Here is an 11,758-nt window from a genome sequence, read left to right as displayed (position 1 = left end):
TATATAATTTCTAAAGAGGAATCTTTCGTGCAGCTGTTTCGTTTAAAATGTTTAATTTTCGACATAGTAACCATAAACACGATGCAATTACCATTTCAAAATTACAATGAATTTAGTAGATATTGATTTTCCATTTAGATGAAATTGTTTCAGAATTGTTGTCACAGTTATATTTAGTCATAAATCTGCTGGAATACGAACGAGCATCAAAATGATAACGAATTACAAATAGCGCCGATTCAAATGAGGTATGGTAATTAACAAAACTAATTAACTTGTTTGGCATTTAATTATATCAATTTACCGTTTTTCTAATAAATTTTCTGTCTATGGAAGGTTTAAACAGCTTACACTTTCCATTATATTTCCTTTGCTTTGAAGATTATAAGGATCTAATATTAATCCTTACTAACACCAAAAATCGAATCATATTTTTTTTCTAAATCTTAACGAAACTATAACAAAGTTTTTAATAAATCTATAAATCTCTTATCAACGAGTTTATTTGGAAAAAAAAATTTTCTAGTTTTTAGTTTCGTTTCATAAACTTACAAAATGAACTAACATTAATTTTATGTTTGTTTCCAAACTTTTTTTTAAGAGGGGATTTACCGGTAATATTTTGATAAACTAATTTAGTTAATAATCTAGAAAAACCTTAAATAAAATATTAATTTATTTGTTGCCAAAAAGATTATTTAAATACATAAAATCACTTCACAAAAGCAATTTTATAGTAGTCATAAGTAATAAAATTTGAATCGTTTTTAAATTTGCCTTGTATAAATATATGTATACATTTTTCTATTTTATTTATTTATTTTTTTTTTATTTGCATTTTTATCTTCTTCCTTGCCCATTTATTCTGAACTGCATTGACGTGTTTGTTTGCCAAGTTTCAGAATAGCCAAAATGATATATGCACGTGATGTTTCACAATGTGAAAATGTATTTATTTATTTATTTATTGTCTTTATCGAGGGGATTTTTCATTATTTTTTCGAAATAAATTTTCTCCTTCCATCTTCTATAATATCATTAATATTATCTTTAGTAAAATAAATAGTTATTAGCTTAGTAGAAACAATGTTTTTAAAATACTTCTTTTGTTTATAAACATAGTAATCAGATTTTCAAATAAAATATAATCATCGGTGGAATAAACTCTCATGAATTTTAAAATTTATCGTATGAATATGCACGAATTTTAAACTAAATAAGTATCAAATTTGCAGGAAAATATATATAATTTAAGCCGGTTTGAATTTTAGAAAAGCAGTTTTAGAAAATAGCTTTAACTTAAACTATTTTCGTCGATTTACCGATAACATTTTTATTTAAATATAAATTTTATTTGGATACGGAGAAAAGTTATTTATATTTTGAAAGTACTAGCCGTACACAAAAATGTCGAGATATTTTTGTCTATAGAAAGCTTTGAATTTTACTTTAAAAAAAAAAAAAAAAAAAATGGATGCATCGTTCTATGCTTACGTGCTCTTTCATATTACCTACACGTATACAAATACGAAAATTTAATGATATAATTTATAAAATTAATACTGGAGAATGCTAACAGTTGTGAATATATAATAATAACATCGTTGACAACTCATCTGTAAAATTATTTAACACGGTTCTATTAATGATATATCAGTAATATAGTTTTATCGTTAATATTTAATTCGTCTTATAATATTCCGTGATAATTTCGCTATCATTTCCGTTAAGATACTAAAATTAATATTGATATTTGCTCGATTAAATATTGGTTTGTTAACTAATGTTGAACATGTCAATACGGTGGTTATATACAATGCATATTTTAAAACGCTTTTGTACAAATATCATTAAAATTAATTAATGCCAAGTTAAGTAAAATGAGTCAAATTCACCTAGGTTGTTTTTTTTACAAAATATAAATAATTTACTAGATATTTATTCGAGTCAATAGAGTGCAAACCTACGTTCACCTCTGTGTTACTGTGGATGTAATAGCCATTAGCGAAGAGTAAACTCTTAGAGATTGTATACAGTAACATGCATATAAGTGTGTTTGTCGTATTTAAATCCTTCTGGCGTACTTATTTGATTTTTTTCTTCATTTATTTATATAAGAAAGTAAGAAGCTCGCCCCGTTTATAACACTGGTTTAAATACTTTAGTAGAATGGAGTAAAAAAAGTATGTTAATTTAAAATGATGTTTATAAAGGTAAATAACTTATAAATTAATTGATTTTATTTATTCTATGAAATGTACGGTTATGTTAAATAATTAAAAACATAAATTTGCATTAACAATGAACGAGACGTTAACAAAATTTAATACAAAAGAATATGGTCTCGTGTTTATTATTTTTTCGGTAAAATATATATATATATATATATATATATATATATATGAATTTATCAAATTTTCACATTTTCATATATGTGATAAATTTGATTTAGAGAGTTTCAACCATAATCTGTTAAAATAAATTTTTTTTTCTATTGTAAAGAATAGAATTTTCTTATCTTGTCTTTCAAATGACTGTCACTCGTTAATATGACATTATCCTTTTAAAAAACACGAATAAATTCTCTAGAGTTACAAAATAACCTTTAAAAACTGATATTTTATACGTTTAACGAGATTTTATTGAGTAAAAAAAGAGCAAAAATTAATATAGATTTCTATTTGAGTATTTTATTTAATCATAAATTTGAACAAATATGAGTTTTCTTAATAATGTAAGCGGCTTAAGGATAACTATTTATTATTTATGAAAACGTTATTAATGTCTTCGTATTTTATATGTAAACGTTTAACGTCTTTTTATTTAATTAATGTAAAAATTAGAAATAAAAATATAATTAGAAAAGATTTATTAATTTAATAAAACATTTCGGACTTTACTTTTCGTACGAAGAAAAACAATTTCTTTTTATTTGTATAATTTAAGTTAAATTATTAAATTTATGAAAAAGTACAATTAAAAATATTTATATTATGATTAAAAATTATATTAATTAATTAAAAGCAATTTGTTTAAATCAAAGTGATGTTATTGGAAACCTTTTATAATAAAGTTAACAATAGATTTTATAAATTAAAAATGAAATTTATTCAAATTAATAAGGCAAATACAGCTTAAAAAATACTTTTAACTTATAATACGTACTGTATATAAGCCTATTATAAAATTTAAATAGGCAAAGATTTATTCTTTTAAATTAATAATTAGATTTATTTTATAGAAAAATATGACTAATAAAAAGTTGTTTTGAATTAAATATTTAATAAATTTTTCGAAAAATTTACAATAAATTTTATATTCCAAACAAAGAAGCTAATTATACGCGATTAACTTATAAGATTATAATCAGTTTTTAAATTAATTTATTAAACTAAAGTTTACAAAGATTGGAACAAATATTTTTAATTATAAATTATATTACAGAAACTCTTGACATTTTTGTGTAAATTCAGAGATACGATATTATAGTAAGTGGCGTTATTTTAAATTCAATTAGTATTATATATCTAATTATTAAAACTTGCAGGTCTATGTACAAAACTTTTAATATTTCGTTAGCATATTTTACCCATTATAAGTACTAAACTTCGTGACCTTACTTAAACTGTAAATTTAAGTTAATCAAATTTTTAGATGAAAAATACGTTACCCATTTCTTCTTCCAGGATATTCGATAGTCAAAAAATAAATAAAATGCGAATAAAATCTTATCCATCATCATTCCATTATCAACGGAAAAGAGATGATTTTTTCCTTAATAAAATTTGGAGAAGAGACGATGCTTCGTCACTTTCCACCAAAATAAAGTAAGAAGTTTGGAAAAAAAAGAATAAAATATAAAAATTTTCCAGAAACTTTACAATCTTCCATATTCATATATATTCCGCCGAAGAAAAAAACAATGGACTCAAATCGATAATATAAATTGTCGAAAGAAGTCTCTGCGTAGAGCAATTAAGAATAAATTTCGGGGTTTTGTCAAGCGAGGTAATTCTCTTGTACGATAATGATAGTCCATACACTTCTCGGCCAACTACAGAAACATTTGGATCAATGAAATGCGAGAAAGAGGGACATCTGCAAGTGCCGATGCTATCTCTCACCGTGTGATTTAAAAATTCTGCAACCTTCAGAAATGTCGATAGGACTACAATTTCCTTCCATCAAAAGTTACCAGACGAAATTTGTTAATGGTTCGAACAACCGAGTTCAGATGTTTTTAGCCAATGATTTATCTGAACTAAAAGTGCAATGTTCACTTTCATTTCAGCGGCCATTATTTTGAATAATTCACGTAATGTATTTTCTAGACAAATTCCTATTACTCTGCTTATTGTAGGCTGTTTATTACGCTTATTATAACTACCCAAAATAATATATCGTTACAATGATTTATATTTATACAATATTTATAAGTTTAAGTATAGTTTTCTCATATTATTCCATTCGTGTAATTTATTTTTACTTATTATGGTATTGTTACGTAGTGTTAATGTATATAAAATAAGATAAAATTCTATATTTGAAGAAATTGATCTCTTCTTTTTGAAATCAATGAATATAATCAATATATATATATATATATATATATATATATATATTTTGCTGCTGTAAGTATGCAATGTATGTTATTATATTATATTCGAAAACCATTCGATAAGAAAAACATATTAATTATAATTCCAGATATATAATTACATTTCATTATTGTAATTTACTACGTGTACTTGAAGAATTTGCATCGATAAATTATATATTATTACAACAGAAAATTTTTTTTAAAGAATTCATAAACACGCCTATTGATCGTTATTTATTAAGCTTGCATTACAACAAAATGTGTAATGAATTAAATATAATATTACAGTATATAAATTACAGCCACTGTCATTTGACTAATAAAGAAATGCAAGAAGTCGAAAAACTTTAAATTTAATTAACGAAAATTTCTTTTAAATTTAACAAATTCTGATGATTTTGACGAGGATTCATTTAAAATAAGTCGTTAATTTTTATCAGTATTTTTTAAATATTATTTTATCGACATTTTTATATGTAAAGTACTGATGTTGGAGCGGGTTATATGATATTCGATTAAAAAAAATAGCAAATGACCTCATCGACGTAATTAGACAAGTCATAGTAAACATGATCGATGACACTGACAAACCATTCATAATATCAGTTTTCAAGTTGTTTCAGTGTGACGATAGACACAACGCAAAACTTTTAACTTTGTATTCAAGTTTTTAATATCGTTATTATTATTATTATTATTTGATTTGATAAATAAACAGTAGAATTTTTAATAAAATTTTACTGTTTATTTATCCGTAATTTTTAGTAACTTTTAATAAAAATTTTTAAATTTATACTTAAGGTTTTTAAACGACAAGTTAATGTTCGTCATAATACTAATTCGAGTAAATTACATCAAGTCATTTTTGATTAAAACGAAAAAGAATCTTCAATATTCTTATTAACGTAAACATTTTACTTTTAAGTTTTCTTAATTAAATGTTGAAATCACTCTTGGGAAAAATTACGTCAGTAAATTATTTGTTTCATTTATACGAATCGATCCATTAATTAAATACGAGGGAAAAGAAATGGGGGAAAAATTTTGTCACATTTCATTCTTTTAATCGAATTTTCTTTCGTTTTAAAGTAATTTTGTCGTATTTCGTATGTGTAATTCAGACGTGAGGTTTCGACTTAATCGATTTTTCAATTTTGTATTTGATTTAACAATAATGAACATTCTAACTGACTAATCATTTGCAAATGAACATTTACAAGGTCTTTTTTTATATATTTTTCTTCGTTCTTTTTCATCAATACTTTAACCTAAACTCCTCAAATATTCTTAATATTGTAACGTATAAAAGTAAAATTTTAAACCGATTTTTCTTTAAATTTCTCTCTAACTTTCGTTAAAATAAAAATTGAATATATTAAAATAAAATATATTTCGAAAATTCTTATCAATTCTCAATCGATTAATCTGTAAAATTATAAGAAAAATATTATTTCGAAATGCAATTACTGGCTATAATATTAAATAAAATGAATCGCAGCCTTTTGTGTTGATACAATGCGCTATTTTTAAATTCATTCTCTTTTTTTTATGGTCCCATTATAATTCAATTTTTAAAATTTTGAACAATGACTTCTTAGACGTTGCAAGTCGACAAAAGCGAATGACTTAACCTTAAAAAAAATAGTTCAGAGGAAAAAATGACAGAATATTTTTCCCCTTTGGTAAAAATTTCTACTTCTTTTCCTTTTCTTGGATTTCTTTAAAGAAGAACTTTTTGTCAAAAACTGAAAATTAGAGAAAGGTTTTACTCAAAAGTAACTTCACTTAAAATCCAATAAAATATATTATATAAAATGCCTGGAAATGTATATATATTTTTAAATAAAAACTTGTCGAAAATAGACTTTTAATTTACATGATTTTAAACCTTTTAAAAAATATTATCACTAAAACTGTTAAACAATAAAATAAATACATAAATATCGAACATAAATGTGCATTTATACTTATAAAATTATTGTTTATTTTAATAAAAGACGTAGAGAAGTGAAACAACTAGGAGTAAGAATTCGTGTTATTTTGCATGGAACCGATTTATCTCGGCGTGATTTAATAAATTTATATCGATACCAACGAAAATATAATAAATTTATTTATTTTCTCCGTAAAGCTTAAAATAAGAGAATCTTCCGCACTGATAAATTTAAACAGAAAATAAAAAAATAAACTTAAATATAAAGATATGTATCCGTTCTTCTCAACATAATTAAATTAGCTAAGGGTGGCGAGTGTTTAATTTTTCATTCAGATGCGAATTTATTATTTTCTTATTAAGAATAATGATGACACAAGAAACTGAAATAAATGATGAAGAAATTAATGCGAATCCAAGTTAAAAATATATTATTTTCGTTTTTTTTTTATTTTATTTTAATATAGAAGTAAATAGCTAGCTTGAAAAGGGGAAAATGTACATTAAGAACAAGATGAAGAATAGAAAAGAATTTAATTTTCTCCTTAATTACTGAATATGTATTAACTTGAATAAATTGTGAACGTATTAAAATTTAATCTTTATTAGCATAAAAATTTATTTTTAGAATTAGACCGATTAAAACTTTAAAAAAATTAGAAAAAAAAATTGTCGCTAGGTTTGTATAATCCTTACATTTTCCAATTATGGAGCATCTGTTTTCGATATCGATTGACTGAACTTGGTCGAGGTTCATAAATTTTATTTTTATACTTTGCTAAGAAACCTTAAAAAGAGATTTTCAAATTAAATATACTGTAATTAAAACTATTTCTGTAATAAAAATTACAAGGTGATTTACTACGAGTAGTTAAAATGGCAATTAATTCGTGTATGATTTTAATTACTTTGTCCACTCAATTCTTCTTTTAAGAAACTAAATCAGAATTGTTTAGTTTGTTTTTAAAATAAAAGAACTTTAATAAATAAATAAATAAATATACTTCAATTTTACGCCATTTTGAACTAAAAGTTTAAAGTAAAATTCATGAAATATTAAGTAATAATGATTATATAACAGTAAGTTATTTATCAATTATTTTATATAATATCTCTACTTTCTTAAAGATGTATTTTAAAAAGTAAATAATTTTCTTTATAGGCCTAATGATATATTTTATAAGAAATTCTTTTAAAGTACTTATCTATTTATTTGTCGCTGATATTAGTTTTATATAATGTTTCTGTATCGATGAGCTAAGTTATAAAGACGATAAATAAAATATTTTTATAAAGAACTCTTGCAGGAAAAAAGAAATTGTAGAGAGTTGAAAACTGAAGAACTGCTTTCATGATGACTTCTTTCATCGAACACGACACAACATCAAACAAACCTATCTTTATAGTCTATAAAAGAAAGTCGTACACTTTCTTAGCAAAATATTTTTATATATTGAGAAAAAAATGATTAGGGATAACTTTGGGAAAAAGTAGAAGACATGTTGTTATTTTGTCAAGTATTAATACACATGGAGAGAAAATTTAACAATTTTTGACAGTGGATCTTTCCGTAAAATTCCTTTCAATAAAACTTGACAATTTTTTGCTTCGAGATTGGATTTTTCTACCTTGTAAAAATAAATTGTTTTAACATCTCGGTAAAATTTTGAGAAAATACCTTTCTATAACAAATGAAAAATTAATAGAATAGAAATTCGAGTAAATGACAATGCGAAGTATTAAATAAGTACACTACGAACGTTTTTCGTAACAGAAATAACAGATATTTTTGTAAAGTAATATTGAAATTATTTACTATTCTTGTACTCTATAACATTTGAATTTGTAAGTACAGAATAGAATTTTCATAACATCTCTATGTTTTCCATCGAAGATTAATTTATATTCGACGACATTATGTTTAGAATTTTTGAGGAAGAAAAAAAAATAAAACAGATGTTATTTTTATTTACTTTATTTGTTTAATATATAATTTATTAAATACCGTATAATAAATGTAATTCCTTAGATTATTTACTGTCTTATACATTAAATACTACAATTTTCTACTTTAATTTTCTTATAAAGAGTACAAATTAAATTTGATAGAAAACATCAAAAAGTAAATAAAATATATACTTATTTAGTACATATATAAAGTATAAAATATAAGTTTTATATAATCGTGGTAAAAGAGAAAAAGAGGGAAAAGCGAAAAGCTAGAATTTTAGAAAATCAGGATAGAATTTTCAAGCTCAATAGAATACAAACTCAGTTTTTATAACGCATCACTCCTCTCCAGCTGACTATTTCAGAGAACTTTATGGCATATAACATAAAGCAAGGTTTTTCATTGTCATATTTTCCTTCCAGGTATAACTGCATTCCTTCGGGATATTTTAATTTTCAAATATTTCCCTTTCAATAAAATTTTTAGTATCGTAAAATTCGTTTTTAACAAATCACACGAAACAAAAGTAAAATAATTTTCGTGTAAAATATTACTGATAATTCTTATATATTATAAATATAACACTATTATTTAAACTTGAAAATTAATAAATATACAACATTCACCTGAATTTTAAAAATGTTTAATAATATGCCAACGAATTTAACATTGTCTGTTGATAATTATAATGCTGTAATTTATGTAATTTACTTTTAACAATATTAATAATAAAATGATATGCAATTTATATAAATTAAATTATAAAATTAACTAATTTATTTATTTATGTAACCAACACAGTGTATTTATTTATTCTTTCAATAAATTACCAATATTTTAAACAATGGGCCAGAAATATTTTAGAAAACTATTAATATATTCGATTAATTTACATTTTTCCAGCAATTTTTAAATTAATATTTATGAATTAATAATTTTCATGAACCTTAGATTGTCATTCGGATAGTTTTCGTTATATTTTCTACACTAATTTACATTCGTAAGGAGTAAACATTTCATTATACAGTATCATTAAACACTAACATATTTGTTTAGTGAATCTCTATAAAACGAACGAAAAAATATATAGGCCTATACAGAGATATTATGCACGTATTGTATTGAATCTTAATACATGTTATCAAAAAGAAAACAGCAGGTTATAAAGGCTCTCTTAATACCCATAGGAAGGAAAAATTCAAAAATAAGGGTGCAATACTTTCAAATATCAACCATTCCTTGCAAATGCAACAGATGATCTCTTATTGTAATTCTCTGCATAAAAATCTGCTCTTTAGATATGTATTATGGATCTTTATACAAAGATCTGTAAAAAAATATCCGCTTTTAAATATGATATTATTAGAATAAATTATGCTGATCGACTGATAGATAAATAAAATTGAATTTCCTGATTGATAAAAAATAATGGAAAAAACTTTTTGTGCATGAAATTAACCTTATGTTACGTTAAAAGTTTAATCTCTTGTGGAACCGGTATCAACAAATAAAGTGTTCCACAATGGATCAAGGCACTGAAGTTTTCAGGAAGAAGAACCAATTATAATATAATTATATTGCTTAGTTTCAGAATAAACAAATTAAATTAATATTGATAATAACTGTTCGAAAGAAATCGAAGGCAAGTTTTGTATTACTTATATAAAATTGAAAAATTTAATTTATTTACTGAATACAATGTGACATTTCGAACCAGATAAACAAAACAGGTAAAACTGATTGAAAAATTAATTTTAGTATGTCCCAAACTGTCTTCAGTTTTCAAATCAATACCTTAAAACAAAGACAGAAAAATGTTCTAAAATCAGCATTTCTTAATCTGTAACCTGTGGATCGGTACTCCTCTTCGAGGAATTTTTAACGATTCGTGGAAATTACAACCCAAGAAATTGTTAAATAAAATCATAAGAAAGTTTTAATTAAAAATATAAATTTTATGATAAACGAATATTTTTATTGTTAAAAATTATCCGGCTGTAAATACTCTTAAGCATATGTTGGTATTCCAAACAGTATTACGCATAAATTATATGTACACGCATAATACAAATACGTGCTCTTTGTTTAACTACGTGTCTACTTATTGTTATAAATGTTAAATTTTGTGTATTTATTTAAATGGAATTTTATTTTTTAATGTTGTTATTAAATTAAATGCAGTAATTATGTGTAAAAATTAAGTTTTTAAACTAATCTCTGGTAGAAAATTATAGTAGAACTCCCATTATCCGAGATGAACCTGTTCTAACACTGCCATTTATGAAAGAAAGTTTAAAATATGTAATACAAAATTATTTGTTTCTGTACCTTTATCATTTAATTCCAATGTGAGACATCATTCGTATTAAAATGTGACTACAATTTGATTTATATATTTACATAAAATAATATACAATATACATATTTTTATTCTAAAACTCTTTTATGTATTACCTTTATAATAAATTATTATTATAGTATTGTAGTTACATTTTAATATGTAAGGACTTGTCTCGTATTGAAGTTAAATGATAAAAGGTAACGAAAACAAACCATTTTGTAATACATGTTATCGTTTTGATCTCTATTTTATGGTTTATGGTGTATGAAAAGTAGAGTATTCACTTACAGGTTTGCCTCGGATAATGCAAAATCTCGGTTAATCGGGTTTCTAATTTATATAAGGTACAGTACATTCGCCAAATAAAGCTCATTAGTAGTCCGAAATAAAGTCCATACATAAAGAAATAATTTATTAATTAAAGTAAAAAGTAAGAGTTAATTAAATTACAATAAATTTATTTAAACCTAATAAAATACAAGAAGTAGCTTTAAACATTATATATTGGGCAAAAAAAAACTGGATATTTTGTTTTTATCCGTTAGTCAAACGCATTCTTCATGAACATATTTTGAACACTGTACACACAGTCTTTTGTCAGCAATTCGATCTTCTCTGCATAAATAACAGAACCAGCTTTCTTTTCTCGTTGTTTGTTTGTCACCAGGTCCACCTGCAAGATTTATCACAAGTTTTGCAAAATGATATACCCATTTGATGAAAGTCGCTGTGGTCCTTAATCCTTTCTAAGTCATCTCAACCTCTCTGCCAGGTGGAAGGATATCCTTCCATTCGGAATTTAATCTTTTCCCTTTAAAAATAATCACAGACGGTATGACTTGACTCAGTGCCTTTCCACACGAGACAATAGACACACGTTTTCACCGTGTTCAGGTGCTACAAGATGCTCTCTTTATTCTCCTTTTCTGGCAT

Source organism: Centruroides vittatus, unplaced genomic scaffold, assembly GCF_030686945.1.
Source record: "Centruroides vittatus isolate TY-2023 unplaced genomic scaffold, ASM3068694v2 contig_364, whole genome shotgun sequence".
NCBI classification, from domain to species: Eukaryota; Metazoa; Arthropoda; class Arachnida; order Scorpiones; family Buthidae; genus Centruroides; species Centruroides vittatus.
This window is presented reverse-complemented; position numbering follows the sequence as displayed.